We start from the raw sequence: 20,274 nt of genomic DNA, 5'->3' as shown, positions 1-20,274 counted from the left end.
TCTAGGAGATAGTGCAAGGTGGGAATTGATAATTTAGTAAGTACCAGAGTGGGGATATAACAAGAAGGGCTCCATTATTTCAAACAATAAGTATAAAGTGAACATGTTCATAATTTAGGTGCTCATGTTCAAGTTGTAGCTCCTCCTAAAGCTTTTGATTGCCTCTCCTGCTTAGGCCAAGGAGTGTAGGATGATGGCCTGTAAGGATGCTTGTGTAGAAGAAAGAGGCATCTTTTATTTTCCCAAAGATAGGACTAGGTAACCTTTCATTTTCATAGAGAGCACAGCATAATTGATAGGGACCTAAGCAATGACATAAAACCACTCTTCCTTCTGAACAACAAAAGGTGTTGGTTTTTTGTTTTGTTTTTTGTTTGTTTGTTTGTTTGTTTGTTTTGGTGGTACTGGGCTATACTCCCAGACCGATTTTATATATATATATATTTTTTTTAATTTGGAAACAGGGTCTCTTAAGCCAGTGCAGCTGGCTTCAAACCTGTGCGATCCTCCTGTCTCTGCCTCCCAAGCGCGGGGATTACAAGCATGCGCCACCACGCCTGGCAAAAGGAGTTTTTTTTTTAAGAAAAATTTTTAAAAATAAAATTTGTCAAGTATTTACTAATTAGAAAATAAACTTTAAAATATTAAGAGAATGTGGACATTATAAAACTTAATATTTGGCGATACAACAACAAAATTAAAAAATGAACTAAACTGAAAATTGCCAATAGAAAAAAAAAAAAAGACTTTAAGAAAGCAAACCTACCATGGCCTTAAGAAGGTAACCTGTGTGTCCTTTTAGACATGATTTCCCAGTGAAATTGCTACATCCCAGTAACTCACTCTCTCCCTGGCAATTCAGAATAGTTGGTTACCTGGCAACTAGAACATAATAGCCAGCATAGTCTAACCTACAGTTTTGAAAATGGTAATGCTACCTTTATATTCAAAGATAAGAATCTGGAGGAGGCATACCATTCCAAATGACATATGGCAGAGGACTTCTGGAGGGTAAATAGAAATTCTCCATCCCTGCGACTCAGGCATGCAATGTTCTTGATTAATGATTGTCTTATTTGCCCAATATGTTCACCAGGTCTGTGGCTCAGGCCAGAAGCCAGCCACTGCTCATTTCCCTCCAGAAAAAGTAAAACACCTGAAAAAATATGCTGAAACATGTCAACTGTCCTGGGATATAACTCAGTATTAAAATCTCAACTCAAAAATTCATCACTGGGCCTGCCATACTGCTCAAGAATATCTGTCTGAGTGGTTATTTATTTTCAAAGCATTTGTTCAGTAAAGCGTTCAGACACGTTGCTACAGTAAGACCTTAGTGGTGCACAAAACATAACAAAGCAAATGGTTGTTTGAAGGAAGTAACTGGAACTTTTGACTATCCATATTTCCATGATTTGTGCAAAACTATGAAAATATTCCTGAGTATTGGACTATACAATGGCAGAATGTGGATCACACTTTAGGCAGTGGTGGGAAAAAGGGGATTAGTTACTATATTTTGGTTAGTTGTCGTATCTATCACTGTGCTCTAATGGGTTAATGAACAGCATTTGATTGAATTATTTATTGGTTGAATCAATTACATGTACCCCACTACTAGTTTATATCCTAAAACATATCTGCTGTGATTCTGCTGTCTATATACTTAGTCAAGCTGGTTGAAATAACTCTACCTAAATATATAGTTTATCTAAATGAATTAGGATTTATGAAAAATAGAAGTCTTAAACTATCAAGAAGTATGAAGTAATGACAGTTTATTAAATTAATTAAAGAAGGGCTTCAGATATCTGACAATATATGACTGTATCAAATGAGCAAATATATTCTTGTCAAAACTGCCAAAATTCAATGGGTTCTCTATTTTAGTAACATTCATCTGTTTAAATGCACAGATGTTTAGATTGACTGTGTAGACAAAACATTCTAATAATTGGCTGGATTGATCCAATTTATTCATCTTTCTTTCAGATGACTAGCATTATGTGGGTAGTCTAAATATTCAACTGTTTCTCTAATGATGTCTTAAAAAATAGAAAGAAGGCATTTCTGCTGGAATGTTTTAGGCCGGGCCTAGTGGCACATGCTTATAATCTCAGAATCCGGGAGGCTGAGATATTAGGACAGCCTCAGCTACTTAGTGAGGTCCTTTGCAACTCAGTGAGACCCTGTTTCAAAAAAAAAAATTAAAAAATAGGGCTGGGGTAGAATGACCCCGGGTTCTATTTCTAGTACCACCAAAAAAAAAAAAAAAAAAAGGTTTTTTGCACAGATTTACAAACAGATTCTTGCATTTCTTAGCATAAAATGTAGTTTTATTTCAAAGTGGGGGATAACAGAGGATCTTCCTTCCCACCAAAAAACTTGTTATTGAAGGACTGTGGGGTTTAGAATTAGATAAGTGAATGGGACTATAAATTTGTAGTTTTCTCTACTTCATTTAGCCAGTTTCTGTCCCCCTGTCTTTCCAACTAACTTTGCTATGGTTCTTCATGAAATAATTTCTATTAACTAGTTATTTGAAAACTAGAAATCTTCCTCTTTATTTCCTTAGCACAAATTTTGTAAACAAAATGAAACATTCCTATACTTTAACTCAACTTCCATTTTTCTTTCACCTATATCTGATGTTGCTTACTTTCTCTAGCTGGACCTGTAAGACTACTTGCCAGAAAATATAGTCACATGATTTGGGAAAAAGAAAGAAAACAACATTTAATGGGGTAAAAAAGCCTTCCAAATACTGCCAGTATCTTAGTACCTATTGTGCCTGAATCACAAAATATTTACTGGTTAAAAAAGAAAATTTGTGAACTTGTTCAAAGTCACATAGTAAGTGTCAGAACTGATATGTAATTTCAGATCTATCTTAAGACCTTTGCTCTTTTTATTGCACCTCACTAATCTTCCTGAGAAGTAAAAGTAACAAACTTAGAATACTAAAATTAGGTATAAAGTTTGGATCGTGATGGAAGATACCTGAAATTTTTACCATTTTAAATGTTGTATAGCTGTATTAAATAAAAAGCTCGTTCCCACCTTTGGTCTCTTACTAGTAAATGATGTGACCCTGATCAAGACTATTCTTCTTAGATTTAGCTACATATCTATAATTTTTTAAAAAAATTAAAAGAGATCTCTTCAGACATGAATTGTTATGATTATATATGAAATGATACAATTTATTCTTATTATGTAACCACATGATATAAAATACTTATGGTAAAATTTGTTAAATGAAATAGAGAAAACAGCAAAAGGAAAGACTAAGTAAATAAAAGTTATTTGGTTGAGTGGATAATTTGTGTCTGTTCTATATATCATTAAGAGATAAATTCATTGATAAATACATTTCCTGGATAAAAATGTACAATGAGAGTAAGGATAAGCCAATGCTATCTGATCAAATTTCCTTCAACACACAAATAAAATGGAAATTTATGTGGAATGGTTTCTGTTTATCCTACAATTTCTTTGATACTTTAGATGAGGTTTAATTTCAATCTGTTTATAACAAGTTACACATTATAGTCACCAGAAAATTTGAGTTTATTTCCATATTTGCCACATAAAATTTCTAGTGATAAGCACATTGTGTATTAATTTTGTGCTAGATTTCTGTAACCCTACAATTTGTTTTTGTGGTACTAGGGGTGGAACATAGGGGCATTCTACCTCAAAGCTACACCCCAGCCCTATTTTTTATTCTTTATTCTGAAAGAGGATCCCACTGAGTTGCAAAAGGCCTAAGTAGCTGAGGCTGGCTGCAAACCTTGATCCTCCTGTCTTAGTCTCCTGAATGCTGGGATTACAAGCATGTGCTATCACGTCCGGTTTACCCTACAATTTTTAGCTTGTTCGGAATCTTAGTTTTAGAAAAACATGAGTCTTATCATTATAGTAGAGAATAAGAAAACTAAAGTAAGAAAAAATGAATTAAGCACATTTTAAAACATTGTGGATAAAATACAAACCTAAACATACAAGTTTTCATATTGGCAAATCTTTAACATGTATTAACTAAAAGCTAAAGAAATGCTGGATATTATAATTGTTGAAAAAGCATTCAGCACAGTATTGACAATTCTGGCCATGCTGTAAAATATTTAATTCACAATTAGTGAATAAAAAATGGGTTCTTTTCAAACAAGACACACTTTTCTTTTTATGGCCCACTGCAAAGGAATTGAAAGCATGATAAATAGCTGAGTACCTTAGGGATGAAGCTGATGACTAAAGAAAGCCAAATCTTGAGAGCCAGATGTGCTCCGATCTTTCTTTAAAATACAGTCATAATGGAATAAAGAGGCATCTCTAGATCTTACTTTGACTAATTAAACAGGTGCTAATTTAAGACATCCAAACAGTATCACATCCAAGGTTAAGTATGGGCAGAAAATCTAAGTATTCTTCATTTCTCACTATCATTATCATCAGCTTCAATACCACCACCAATTTCAACATTATTTTCATCACCATCTTCCTCATCAGTATTATTATACATCTGAAACTCTGAGAACTCAAGGAATGTACTGTTAGGAGCAAGAGTAAGTTCATCTAAAGCACAAAGCAGAAACATAATGTTGAAATACAACTTTAAGCAAGACAGCATATGCTATTTATTGCTAGGAGATGGCAGCATCATGTAGCATGCAATAATCTAAGCAGCCATGATTCAATGGCAACAAAGACAGAGTACAGCTTCCAAAGTGAAGAGATAGAAATACGAACAGCAGTTGCCCCTGCAAACCACAGCCACAGCTGCTACCCAGAAGACATACTACAAGTGAGTTCTCAATGCAAAGGCACTGATGCTAAATCACAGAGATAGGAGCCAAGCTCTCTTCATGTTTTGAATGAAACCCTGTTAAAATCAGCTCAGTGTTCAAGACTAGTGATTGTAATTTTGTCATCAAAATACAAATACACTTATTTGCAATATGAGTAAATATATAAAAAGTATCCTAGGTTTCTATAATATTTTGAAACACTGCAACTATCTATGTTACAGGTTTGTCAGTTGTAGATGATTAGAATGCATATCCGTATTTATGTGGCAGAGGCCAAGAGAAACCCATCCCATATGGTCTGATAAAGATAATATTATCAAAGTCAGCATATACATCCTCATGTCTTATTCAGTTATTTTACTGACACTGTTCCATTAATTGTTCATTGAGAATAGAACAATAATATTGGGTTGGTAATAGATACTATTACAGGAACCACACAAATAATTTTTGCACAAGGCAATATTCCTGCTGTAGTGGAAATGACATTCTGGAGGTCAAGAATGGCAGCAAATTAACAAGTCAATAAATAAAGTTCTAATTTATGATTCTCCATGAATGATAGAAAAACATCAGTACATTGAAATGATGACAAATGTTTTCTACATAAAATGATCAAGAAGGACATTTATGAAGAGATACTCATAAGAGAAAACCCAAAGTATTGGAAAGACAGTCACATTGAGCCCTGGGAAAAACATTACAGGTATATGGAAGAACAAATAGATGTAAATTCATTGAAGGAGAAAAGACCTTCCTTCGTACATTCTAGGATGTTACAGCAGGCTAATTCTAGAGCATTGGTAGGGAAGAAAACAAAGTTAGATAGATAGGTTAGAGAGCAATTCAGGACCTTGAAAATCAAGGAAACATATTGTACATCACGTTAAGTTTAGTGTGAAGCCAGGAAAGGTATTTAAAGAGAGGAATGATATGATCTGTTTCATACTTTTAAAAATATGATTCTAAATTTTGACTAAATAATGAAAGGCACCTTAGGTCAGAGAACACATAATATAATAGGAAGACTGGATACAATGGTATTAAAGTTCAGGAAAAAAAGTTATATTGGCATAGACTGAGATATTGTTAGTAAAGATGGAGGAATGTGGCTTGGAGAAAGATAGTTTGAAGTTAGAAGATACTCAAGTGGGTTTGATACAAATAAAAATTAAAAGGAAGCTCAACATAATTTCTCAGCTATTGTTTTTTACTACTGTTTGGATGAATGATGGAAAAGAAATCAGTTCAGGGGAGCTTGAAATATTTGAAGTACCTCTGAGACAACCAAGAAAACCCAGTTGGAAATACACAAGTTAAAAAAAAAATTCTAGCAAAGCATGGTAGCTCACGCTTGTAATCTCAGTATTTACGAGGCTGAGACAGGATTATTGCAGCTTCACGGCCACCCTGAGCAACTTGTGAGGCCCTCTGCAACTTAGTGAGGCCTTGTTTCAAAATAAAGAATAAACTAGAGCTGGGTATGTAGATTGGAAGTAGAATGCCCCTGCGTTCCATCCCCAGTACCACACAAAATAAATAAATGAAATAAAAAGGAAAAAAGAATTCTTAGTTAATACAATAAAATAAAAAAGTTGTGAACTTAACTTTGGATAATTGGGTTCAGAACCAGAGACCAAAGGTAATGGGAAATCCCCTTGGTAAGGAGCTAACCCAGGAGAGCTTGTGATTTATAGGAACCCAGTACAGCTTGTGATGATACAGATGTAAAGGTTTTCAGCCTGGTAGAAGAAAGACAGGGCAGGATACAAACACATTCAACCAGGATAGTGAAAAAGATGGTGTGGCCCCATGGAAGCACTTTATGAAGGAGGAGGCAAATGCCTGTGGTAAAAACTGCTGGAAAATTAGGAAAATACGAACAGGAAACACAGGAGAATGCAGAATGCATTGTAAACACTGAGAAAAGTGTCCATTTGTCCTTGGGGACAGAATTCAATCTGGTGGAGATAGAGGATGTCCCAGGAAGGACTGAAGGACAAATGTAGAATATACAAGGAAGAAAAAAAGATAAGTAGACAAGTAAAAGACAGATAACTGGAGCAGAAATTCAAACTACTTTGAATGAGGTTGGGAGGATGACATCAAGAACTCAGCCTTAGTATTTCTCTTAGCTTTTTAAAAATTTTGATTGCTCTTTTATGCCTACCTGTTTCTTTCTGTAAATCTGTTTTCTTGTGTGTTCTGTGTCTTTTTTTAATCTTGTGTATTTTGCTTACTTGAAACTTCATTCTCAGTGAATTCACAATCTCAGTGATAAAAGAAGCATATATGAGTATTTCGAAAATGTGCTGAGTCCTATGTAAATAGCTCACAAATATATGTATACTTAGATCCACAAATATTAGACTTAGCTCTAAAATTAAACAAGTATTTAGGGGTGATATGTGTGTATTTAACATTCTCTTCCTCTACTTGTAATCCTTCAATGATTTCTGGTCGCCCTCAGGATATATCTTCAAACAAGATACCTTTGCACAAAAAGACTTTGTGTCTCATAGTTATAAGCTTTTTTCACTGTAATTCTTTATATGATAGAGAAAATAAAAAGAGTATGCTATCACATTGTATCCTATCATCTTCATATAACCACTTTAATTTTTTTTTAATTTCACTATGCCTACCAGGAATCCAGGCGGCTTCACAGGAGGCCATCAGATGGAGAGTGAGGCTGAGGAACGTCTTCTCAGGAGCTCCCCTTTACCCCTTCAGCTGGCCCAAAGGACCACAAGAGGAGGCAAGAATTTGTTTCACACTGAAAACTCTGAACTTCTCTCAAGTATCTTGCTGGGGCCTCCAAAATGTTGTATGCAGGTTTAGCAAGAAATGAGAGACTCAAGAGTCCAAGGGAATGTGTCAGGCGATACCCTCAGCACGTCAGCCTGGCTGTAGAAGCGCTATAACAAGGGACCAATCAGATCCTTACACGTTTAACCCAAATAACCATGTGAGCTAAATACAAAAGTCAATTAGGCCTTAACAGGGCGCAAGGGCGTGAACACATCTGAGAACCATATATGGTGATTACTGAGGCCAACGAGAATGCTGCAGTTAGCTAGATCCTGTTTAATTAGAACCATATGTTTTAAACCTTGCACAATCAAGTCTACAAAATGTCGAAAAAAACAAAATGAAGTTACTTCACTATATGCTTAAATAGAATAATATTTTTTTCATTAAGTCTTTAACCATGGATATGTTCTGTGCCACTGTATCTAAATGCTGTATTTATTGTTTGCCTAGAGTTAACTCTCATGAAATTATAATTATAAATTTTACAATACAGCAATTTAGGGGCATATATTCATTTGATTCTAACTCTTCAGTTTTATAAATAATGCTGTGATATGGGTCCTTTAATATCAGAGTTTTAATTCACCATTGCTTATCTCCTAAAACTTTAATGCTTTGGCCAAAGATGAGTATTTGAAACACATTAACAAGTTATAATTTGAGGATTTTATTTTAAATAATACTCCCATCAGAAGAATATGATATTGTCCAGTTTATCATTTTATATTAATATTATTTTTAAAATTTGTTACTAATTTCTATGGAAAAATGGCATATAATACCTTTATTCCTACACTTGTTTTCCTGACTGAAGAGTATATGTCAAAAATATATGTCTAATTACATATGCCTGAATTAAAGCAATCAGTCAATGTATGCTTTTTTTTTTCTATACTAGGGATGAAACCCAGGGGCATTCTACCTTCGAAATACACCCCCTGCCCTATTTTTTATTCTTTATTTTGAAACAGGGTCTCACTAAGTTGTGGAGGGCCTCATTAATTAGCCAAAGCTGGCTGCAAACCCGGATCCTCCTGTCTCAGCCTCCCAAATGCGAGGATTACAAGCATGCAGCACTATGCCTGGCTCAGTGTATGCTTTTTGACTGAATCAATGTACTGTTTTCCAGATTTCCAGGTCTCTATGTCTATTCTATCATATATCATCATTTAATGAGCCCTAGAAATCTCAAATTTAACATTTCATAAACTTCTCTAATGTGACTAGATCCACAGACACTCATAAACATCTGAGTTTGAAAGTTCATGGTCATTTTTTAGTTTTCTCAAATACTGTATGCAATAGGCAATAAACTGCACAGATTGTTCCTTTTTTCTTTTTCAATATACTTTTTTATTGGTTCATTATAATTAAGCATTACAATGAGCTTCAGAGTGATAGGAACATGCATGTACACAGCACTTATATTTTCCTCTTGATCTTACTCTACTTCCACCTCTTCCCCAGACATGTTATTGAGACTGGTATTGATCATTTCTTTATGGGGAGAAAGAGGGAGAGGGACCTGGGGATGCTCACCAAGTGTTATGTGCAGGTATATCCTTATCACCTGAAATACATTATGAAACAACACTAGAATGAACCAATAAAAGTATATAAAAACAAATTATTATTTTAAAGTATTTCTCCATTCTGGTTGGTTTTCAATGTAGCATGTTCAAAATGCAACGACCCCTAAATTTGTCATCCACGGTAGCCTTCTTCTACATTGGCTATATTACAGTTTCTTAAACGCAACACTGTTGGCATTTCAGAGCAGATAATGCTCTGCTCCTGGAGGCTGCCCTGTGCATTGTAGGATGCCTGACAGCATCCTGGCCTCTACACACTGGGTGCCAGTAGCATATCCCCCAGTGACAACTCAGACTGTCCCTACACGTTATCAAATAACCTTGGAAAGGCAAATCTTCTCCGATGTCCTTACATTTTTTTTGAGAAACACTAATGAACCCTGTGGCTTAAAATATTCTGATGCCTCTTCATTTTGTGGAGGTTAAAGTCCAAATTTCTTGGCATGACATTCAGGTTCCTTGAAATCTAATGCCATTCTGCTTTTTCCAGTTTCATTCTTTGCTTTCTCACTCTATGCTCTCCCATCTTTCCCTTCAAATTAAATAAAGCCTCTTAAACTTTCTGGAGTATGCCATGCATTGTATTTTTTTTTATTCACTTATTTGTCATAAAAGTTCCCCATATTCTTATTTACATAGAAAACTACCCAATCTTCAATATTCATCTCATAGATCTATGATTCATCTCATCATTTCTGATTCCTTTCCTGATTCTCATGTGCTTCTGTAAGTCTCTTTTAACATTCAGTATTTTATTTTATATAATTTACATGTTGTTTTCTACTTTAGAGCAGAATAGATTCCCAGTGATCTTTGTATGCCCACTCTTGAGCATAGTGATGTTTACAGGGAGCCTTTAATAAATGAATGGTTAATGAACTCAAGTATAGTATTTATTATTTCAGCTAAATCATAATGTTTAGTTATATACCTCAGTGTAAATACTGATACTATATTCATTGCAAACTCAATATTATTTTTATATATTGTATATTGTATATATATTTATATATTGTATGTTGTATATATATATTTTCTCATACATTTCTTATATGCAAAACTATATATTTTTATTTAAGTTAAATTAAACTTATATATAATGAAAATGTAAGATTTTCATGAAAATAAAGCATATATAGTGTACATAAAATCACCTTATTTTTACATATATATGCATATATATGTAAACCCATATATGTAATGTACAAATATCAATAATCCTTAACTATGGCCATCAAGCATCAGCATTTCCCCCTACAGAGTGTGGATAATCAAAAATTAGGTAAAATTTTATTTTGATTAAGTACATGTAAGCTGAGCACTTAGCTAGCTTATTTTTTTTTCTTTTAACTGCAAGAGGCAATTTAAGAGGAAAGTGGGAAATGGATATAGCCCTAGCAGCTCTGAAATATATTCCTACTGACTATTCACAAAGAGTAGACAGGATAATGATGAAGTACCTCTAAAGCATATTGACGGGCTTCCTTGAAAAGCAAAAGAGATTGTTAGGAGCAGTGGGTTGGAGAAACATATATTAACTATGGTTTCGTGGGAAAAGCCATCAGCCATTATCTGAGTTTGTGCAGAGGTCAACCTTGTAACACAGGTGAGGTCATCCTCAAAGCTTTTTTTTTTCTCTCTCACATACCATTATCTATTAGTGTACACACTTTAAAGCAGCAGCTTAAAATACTCAATAAATATTAATAATTTATTAAATCGCCCACATTAGAGAGGTGAGAAATGCTGTTATTTTCACATGATCAATAGAGGGATACAAAAAGATATTAAATGACTTGATCATTATAGTAAAATCAAAAAGTAGGATTTATGTTGGATTAGATAACATTTAACAATAAGCTATTCTCTTGAATTCAGTGATTGGCTTTTAGGCACTCTGAAACTATGGTTACCCAAAACAAAAAATATACATACAGTATCTAAGTTTGATGAAATTACATTCAACACATGAATTTTGCTGGCAGGAATCTTCTATTTTCCCAGTAATTTCCCTACAAAGAGCTGTCTAGGCTGAGAATTTTTAGTGTAAATCGTAGAACACTGACAGAACACAATGTCACCCGCCACTGATTCTTATATGCAAGTAACAAATCCAAAGCATTATTATTTTCTCTGGTAACAAAGAAAATACACCATTTTGTTTCACCGCTTAAAATAACTCAGATACAGAACCTTCAAAAATCTGTCTGTAGAGAGGAAAAAAAAAACATGTTAGGAGCCAAAGTATGAGTTTTATCTTAACTACTGGTTAACTATGTCACCTTAGATAGTCATTTTAGGAGATTATAAGCATTATACACCCCCAGTCCTCTTATTTTCCAAACTTTGGGCTAAAAGCTAAAGTTATATAAAGAAGGAAAGAAAATGATTTTCACAAAAGGGAAATAATTTACACCTATTTTTAAATGTTAAAACTTGCAGAGAAAATGGAGCTATTTAAATTTTCTCAACTTTCAACCTGGAATGGTGATTGTTTAGAGAGCGCATAGTGTTCTTTAGACTGGGAATGGGGGATATTAAACTAAATGGATTAAAAATTAAATATGGCATAAAATATGAATTTTGAAGAAAATATATTCACTTCCTTTTAATGACCAGAAAATGTAAAATCCAGTAGTGTGAAAAGTTTTACAAGTATAACTATGATAGACGCATGGAGCCTCTCTAATCCAAAAAGTCTATTATATTTGGAATAGCTTAGAGGTAATAAAAAATGTAAATGATCGAAACAGAAATGATGACATCACTCCAGGTTTAAGAGCAGAAAAATGTATTAAGAGAAGCCAGCTTTTATGGTCCAAATCACAATTTTTCATTCACTATTATTGCAAATATTGGTTCATAAATGCAGCAGAATTCAAAGAGAAGAAAGAGAAGCCAAGACAATGCAGTGGGCAAAGAAAAGTAATACATTTAAATAAAATTGCATGTATGTCTATAATTGAAATGGCAACTTGAAGGCTAAGTGCAAAATTATTCTAGGTTTACAATACATACTGAGAAATTTATAGCTTTAGCTGTAACTTGAAAGGCTTCTTGAAATGGCTGGTGTACAAATATGGGTAGTCAGAATATGAAAGAAAATGGAGGGTAGAAAAAGAATATTGATATTTCACGTATCTCCACAGTTATGTTCCTAATTATTTCTAAGGTTGGAGTTTTTCACAATATACTTTTAAAAAGATAAAAAATATTGTCTCTCTTCTAATTCTTAAATCGATCATCCTTGTTTTTCTGAGACTGTAGAATTAACTTGATGAAAATATCATCAGTAAAGTTGGAATGAGGTGGATGATTTAAGAAAAGTATTTGACAGTCCTTGGCAATGGAAAAACTGAAGAGACCATACAAGATGAGAATTTCTTTTTTTTTTTTCTTTTTTTTTGGTACTGGGGTTCCTGGAAGCCCTTCTACCTCTGGGCTACACTCCCAGACCTATTTTTATATTTTTATTTGGAAACAGGGTCTCCTAAGCCAGCGCGCGCGGCTGGCTTCGAACCTGCGCGATCCTCCTGTCTCTGCCTCCCAAGCGCGGGGATTACAAGCGTGCGCCACCACGCCCGGCGAAGATGAGAATTTCAAGACTAATATTCCTCTAACAAAACCTTCTCATACAATTTTCCTCATTCACTGAGAAAGGAAGAGAAATCTTTAGCAGAAAATATGCAATTGTATCTACACTGTACATGTACAAATGTAAAGAGCAAAGTTCATGATAAGTCTCAAGAGCCCATTCCCCAGTTTTTCAAAGTACGTCATTCTGAGCCATTCAGTTGCACTGGGGAGTAGGATCGAGTCCTTCCATAAATTGAAGGCAAAATGTGGTGCTTGTGTGTTAGCATTCCAAGTAGAGGAAAACCTAGAAGAGACTGTAATGATTTAGATCCAGAATATTCCTCCCAAAGTTTGTAGATTTAAAGCATGGTCCCCAGTGTAGCAAGGTTCAGGGGTGGGCATGACTAGAGAAGGTGTGTCACTGTGTTCTGTCTCTGGCCCCTTTCATTTGACATGAGCCAAGCAGTTTCTTCTGCCATACTTGGTCACCATGATATGTCTGCCTTGGAGCCAGGCAACCATGGATGAAATCTCTGAAACTCTGAACCAAATAAACATTTCCTTTTATAGGTTGTTCCTGTCAGATATTTTGGCCACAGCCATGAAAAGCTGAGTAACACTGGAACTATATGCTTTGACCTGAACAAAAGCAAGCCACCACTGAGGACATTGCTTTCCTAATGGCAGAATTGAGTAACGGCTGCAATGTATGATGAACGCACTATACCTGGCATTTTTATGTATTATATCATGTGTAAGAATGACACTAGTATGGTGATTACCTCAATCCATAAATGGTAATGAAGCTGAGGCTCCTTGAGGTTTGGTGAATGGCAGAAGATCAGTGTTTTCAATTAGGCAGTGTCAGTGGGATTAAAAGAACAAGAGTGTCTGATTCTAAAACATCCCCTTTCCCTAGCATTAACCCCTTAAGTCAGTGCATTTTAAAGACAGAAGCCAGATGGAAATTTAAGAGTTTTCCTTAATGAGTAACAAAGCACTTGACATTATACATCTTTGTTCTTAATGATGAAATGGAGGAAACTTTTCTGCATTTCAATACAACTGAAGTAATAGATGACCATCAATCATTATATCGTGTAGATAAAAAGCCAAGAATTGGGTGTATTTTGTTTCTGAGCTTCTGGGTAATAGACTTGGGCATATTTCACTGCATCTCTAAAGCAACATCTGGAAGATCGTGACATTACACTTTGTTTTCCTTCACATACAAATTTCCAATGACTATTTAACTTTATCAAAGATTCCCAGGCTCAGTGTGGAGTTTATTTGCAGTAAACAATCCAGTACACAACACAGAAATAAAAAGAAGCCATAATATTCTCTTGTGCTTGTGAATTCTTAAATCACCAGGGCTAATGTATATCTAGACCCATTTTCCATTGACATCTCTGTTCACATCACTTTCCAGGTAGAACCCAGGTATCATTTGAGTCAATATACTCTTTCCATATTTAAATGTATATATCTTATTATTACTTTATATTTTAAAAAGAATTTTGGGAGCCGGGCATGGTGGAGCATGCTTGTAATCCCAGCATTCAGGAGGCTATGACTGGAGGATCATGGTTTGCAGACAGCCTCAGCTACTTAGCAAGGCCTTTTGCAACTCAGTGAGATCCTTTGAAAATATAAAAAGGACTAAAAAATAAGGGTGGGGTGTAGCTTGGAGGTACCATGCCCTTGGGTTCCATCCCCAGTACTGCAAAAAAGAATAATTTTGCATTATAATTTTCCTCCCAGTATTAGATGTATATTTGTGGAATGACTTGTATAATGCCCCACTTTACTAGCCAACGTCCAAGACTTTTTACCTGGATGTTATACTTCAAAAATGTATTTTATTATTTCTTTCCCTTTCTAAGTTTTCTTTTTTTGAGAAAATACCATTAACAAGTAATCGATGAAAGAAATATTATCCAATTCAAGTTTCAGCAAAATGTGTACTTTTGCTTCTTTAAAAGTTGTAATAATCCTGGCAGATAAAAATAAGCCATGAGTTAAAATATTTAATTTAATGGCTCAGGTGAATATGATTTGGGGGGAGGGGGGAGAGAGTGTACATATTCATTTACTGACATTCATTAACAACCTATTATTCTTATCTGATATTATGTTACCAGGTATATAAGGTAAGATTTTTTATATTACAGGTGACTGAAATGTACTCAAGTCAATTCATATTGATTGACTTAAATTGAAAAATATAATTTATTAGATTAACAGAAAACTTTAGAGCTATGATGGCTTTTGGCATGACTTCATTACTGGATTCATCAGTTGGTGGGATCAATATATATCTTTAAGCATGTGTCACTTCTGTGACATACACTCCTTAAGTCTTCACCAACTGGTTTACAATTTCCTCCAGAACACATAACTAGATTTAATTAAACAATCACTCTTATACTTTCTGTGATGAGGAAATGGGTTCTAATCAACAGAATGCATGCAAAGTTATGTTTGCAACTCATAGGCATGTACCATTAAAACCCTAGCATCCAATCTTTCTCTAAAAGTTGGATACCAACCTTGGAAGTACAGATGAGTTCTTAATCAACATAGATTCATTGAGCAGAGGACCACCACCAATACCCTTCTCCCCAACTAAAATTTATGTAAGTGAAAAATAAATTTTTATTATATTAAGCATCATAATTTTTGAGTCTGTCTATGATAGTGCTGTGGCTTAAATGTGTCATTCAAAAAAAGTTCATGTGTAGCCTGGTTCAGTGGCACCTGCTTGTAATCTCATTATGTGGAATGCTAAAACAGGAGGATGATAGGTATAAGGCCAGTCTCAGCAAATTAGCAAGATCCTGTTTCAAAATAAAATAAAAAGGGCTGAGGATATCACTTGGAGGTAGAATGCTCTTAGATTCAATCTCAGTACAAAAACAAAATAGTAATAGTTCATGTGTTATACATCTAATTCCCAAATTCATGTTAATGCTATTTTGAAGTGAGGTCATTGGGAAGTAATTGGAATTGGATAAGTTTATGAGGGTAGCCCCTAGGTGGCTGTATTAGAAAATAAAGAGAGTCATAAGATAGCGGGGTTACTCTGTCTCACTATGTGATACCATCCACCAGGTTATGATGCAATGGGAAGGCTCTTACCATATAGCTAGCACCATACTTTTGAATTTTCCAGTTTTGAGAACTTTAAGAAATAAATTTTTTTAATAAATCACCCAGACTCAGGTATTCAGTTGTAGCAACAGAAAATAGATTAAGATACATAGGTTGCCCTAGCTTAATCTATGGGATACTTCCACATTTTTAAATGTTCCCCTCTTGTGATCTTAAAGTATCTCTTAGTATTTCCTTTACAGGTATTTCTCCCACTAACTATCAAATTCTTAAGCTTCACTTTATTAAGGTCAATTTAGGTGATCTTCTCACTTCTGATTTAATCATTGCTTATTAGGGCTCTTCCCTAAACCCTCAGCCCTAGAGCTGAGAACAATCAGCTTCTACTGCGCACACATATGTGTTACTGAGGGACACTGACAGGAAGGGACAGGTCATCAAGAAAAATGGAAACTGTGTTGTCCAGAAATACAGAAAATGGAATCTAGGAGGCTAAAATTCAGCAAATGTTTCCCACACTAAAGAGACACAAATGAGGAAGTCCAAGTTTTATTTGTGTATCATTAGTACACAATTGAATTTTTAGTAATTATTAAACCAAAATTAAAATGGAGAACAGGCCTGAAAATTTTCTGAGCAAATGAAACCATGTCATCCTGAAAAACAGTTTTTTTCCTTGCTTAAACAACAAACGTAATGGAACACAACTTTGGTCATTTCTAGTAAATGCTTATGTTAGAGAAAAAAATTAACTTCAGCAGTAACATATGATTATGTACCAACAAGCTATACCAAAGAAGGCAATTTTGTAAGTGTAATGAATCAAATAATTTATTTATTTTACTTCAATATTTTTCTACAATACTTGCCTCTAATTCTTTGTTGTGAGGACACTAAACTTTTTTTAATGTTTCCAAATTCAGGAATTGTTGTTTTTCAAATAAACTCTTTAAAATTTTATTACACCTCATATTTTTCTTTCAACATAATAAATAGAGGGTGTGACCCAGTGCTAAATAAGTCTTCTGGGCCCCAAACATGATATGGAATAAAAAAAAAGTTTTGTAAAACTATAGAGTATTAGATAACTCTGTGGCTTAACTCTTGTACACATTCCATGTCCTCAGTTGCAATTGGGGTAATTACTTTTGATTGAAAATATGTTTTTATCTTGGCATAATAATTTGAATTTTATAGTTTAAAAGTCTACTAGTAATAATTTTTTTATACTTTTTTGTGTGTGGTAATGGAGATTAAACACAGGAGTATTCTACTTCTGAGCTTCACACCCAACACACCCAGCCTTTTTTTTTTATGTTGCAACAGGATTTCACTAAGTTGCTGAGGTTGGTGTCAAACCTTCAATCTTAATTTTCAACCTGTCATGTAAATAATGGAGTAGGAGTAACAAAGGTGAAAGACCCTTCCCAATTATTCTCAGAGTTGACATTACCATCTTCTTGTTTCTATTCAAATGTCATCTATTAGCAAGTCCTCAATATCCTCCACTAAAATCAATCATCCAACAAATAAAAAAAAATACCCCAAACACATCCCATCTCCCTAACACAATTTAGTTTTTTTTCCAAGGCATATTCCATCATAATCTGATATGTGATATATTAATTTGTTGACTGGATTTTCTCTGTAGAATGTAAGTTACAGGAAGGCATGGACATTAATGTTTCTGCTTCCTTCTGAATATCTGTTAGTGTTAGACATATACTGAGTATTTTCTTATGTGGTAACAAGTTAATTTCTCATTTATTTATTTTCATCTTTTATATACATTTACAAAGTCCTAAATATTTTTTATCTTACCCTAGTGATTATATAATTGAGCCTGTTTACAAATGGTATTACTACCAGATTATTTAATATTTTTAAAGATTTTCTAAGATATTACAACCTTTTGCATATTAACTATTATAAAGTAATTCTTCTGACATAATTTGTGATTTTTCATTTCTTGAATATTGAGTTTTATTCTTTAAATATTTGAGGTACTATAAACTAAAGTATTCAAATATATTTAAAATACTGCTGGTTTACATTTACATCACAGAAAGCATTTTCTGTGATAAAAACAAAACACATCATATACATTAGTGAACATCCCTCTTTCTCCCCCTATCCTCCTCAGTTAGATGGACTTATTTAGTCATCTACAGTTTCTCATTCTCTACTAAGTCAAATATGAGAAGAAGGGAGGGAGGAGAGAATGGAGTGGGAAATGGAGAAGGGCTAAATGAGTGATGTGTGCATGCATGCCTCTACCATCTTGTACCTCATTAAGATGTATGACCACAATGCACCAATAAAGTTCTGAGAAAAAAATTATAAAAAAACAAATAAAAACATATCACTTCTCTTTCCTACACTATGACTAAAATAAGGTAAAAATAAAATAAGTAAGTTAATAAGAACACACACACATGCAGACTAAAAATGAGATCTAATGAGAAAATATGTTTGCTTTGTTCATAATCAATGGTTCTCAATTGAGGGCAAATTTCCATTCCACCCAAGACAAGATAGCAACATCTGGTGACATTTTGTTTGTCTTTACTTAGGAAAGATGTTATAGTGCTACTGGTATCCAGTAGATAGATTTCAAGAATGCTACCAAATATTTTTAAATACTTAAAACAGTCCCTATTACTCAATAAAGAATAATCCAGCTTAAAATGTCAATAGTTTCAAAGGTTAAAATCCTTGTTATTGGTCCTGGAAAGGATTTATAAGACAAAATAAATTCCCCATGATAAGTGCTAGCCTAGGTTAACCCACAAATGGATCAATAGCTAAATACTCATTATTTTGTAGATAAAAATGTTCAATATAAAATTTTTCATAAGCTATTTCTGTGGCAATCATTATGAAAGAGAAAGAAGCAAATCTAATCCCTGTTTTGGTCAAGACATTATTAAAGCTAATCTCAAATCATTATTTTAGAAAGATCCAATGAATATAAACTCAACAAAAAGCTACTACAAAAAGACACAACAAAATAAAATGTCATTTAAGAGCCGAAAAAGAAAAAAAATACTAAACAACCAGAAAAAGGTTTTGTGTATTATAACATTTGGTTCACAATATAAAATAACATCTACAATGTTACAATATGTTATAAATTAAAATGAAAAATAATACTTGATTTTAAAAAAGTAGAACATGTAGACAGAAAAAATAGTCACTTGAAGTAAAGCTCTCAGTGAATAGGTTAAACATTAGTTTAGATCAACAAACTGAATGCTCTTAGAAAAAAAATTAGACTAACTAGAGTGATGAAATATAATTGGAAAATATGAAAGTGTGCTTAAGAGAACTGGAAAAGAACATGATAAGGCAGCATATGTCTATATCTAATTTCAGAACAACTAAGTGTGAGAGAGAATGCGATAGGGTTTTTTTCTAATAGATAATGACATTGAAATTTAAAAACTGAATAAAATATATAATTTTTAAAAAATGGAATCTATGTTGTTTTTATTAAATTGGTAAGCTGACATAATGAGAACATGTATGTGGAAAAACAAACACACCGGATGACTCCTGTCCTAAGCCATTACAATGTTCACTGACAACTGGCAAGAATGACTTGGAAAATAACTTAATCCAGCAGTAGAACAAAAATATCAATAGTACTGAATATAACACAAACCAAGAGGTTATAACAAATTCAATTAGAATAATGACCACAATTAATGAAATGAGATTAATCATTAACAAAAATGTAAACACTGATATTTCATATATAATTTTTATGTTTTAAGTGTTAAGTTTAAAATATAAAACATAAAAAATTTACAAATACTAACCAAAAGAAAATTCTGTTCTATACCTTAATCTCAGGCAAAAGTGACTATGTGGAGAAAAAAAATCACTATCAACACAAAATGATAAAATTCCTAATGCCCCAAGATATATATATATATATATAATCATATTTAGAACTCATATGTGCCCTAAAATGGGACATTGAAAGAGAAATTTATAAATGTAAAGTTTAAAAATATTATATAATAATTATGAATCAATCAAAATATGTTACATCAAAAATCAGTAAAGTTATAAATAATTTTAAGGATGTTTACCAAAATCACTCCCACACTACTTCATAAAAAATTTTGATAAATTTCCAAGAAATAGTAGCTGGCAAAATATTCTCCCATTCTGTAGGTTTTCTCTTTAGACTCTTGTTCCCCTTGCTTCACAGAAGCTTTTTAATTTGATGTCATCTCATTTATTGAATTCTCAATTTTATTTCCTGATTTTGTAACATGTACACACTGGTGGTGCATCTTTTAAGGGACTTAGAAAAGGCCTGGAAGAACATAGAGACCTTATATATACAGAATGTACTA

Source organism: Muscardinus avellanarius, assembly GCF_963383645.1.
Source record: "Muscardinus avellanarius genome assembly, chromosome: 14".
In the NCBI taxonomy this organism is placed as follows: Eukaryota; Metazoa; Chordata; class Mammalia; order Rodentia; family Gliridae; genus Muscardinus; species Muscardinus avellanarius.
The sequence above is the reverse complement of the archived record's forward strand: the minus strand, read 5'-3'. Positions refer to the sequence as shown.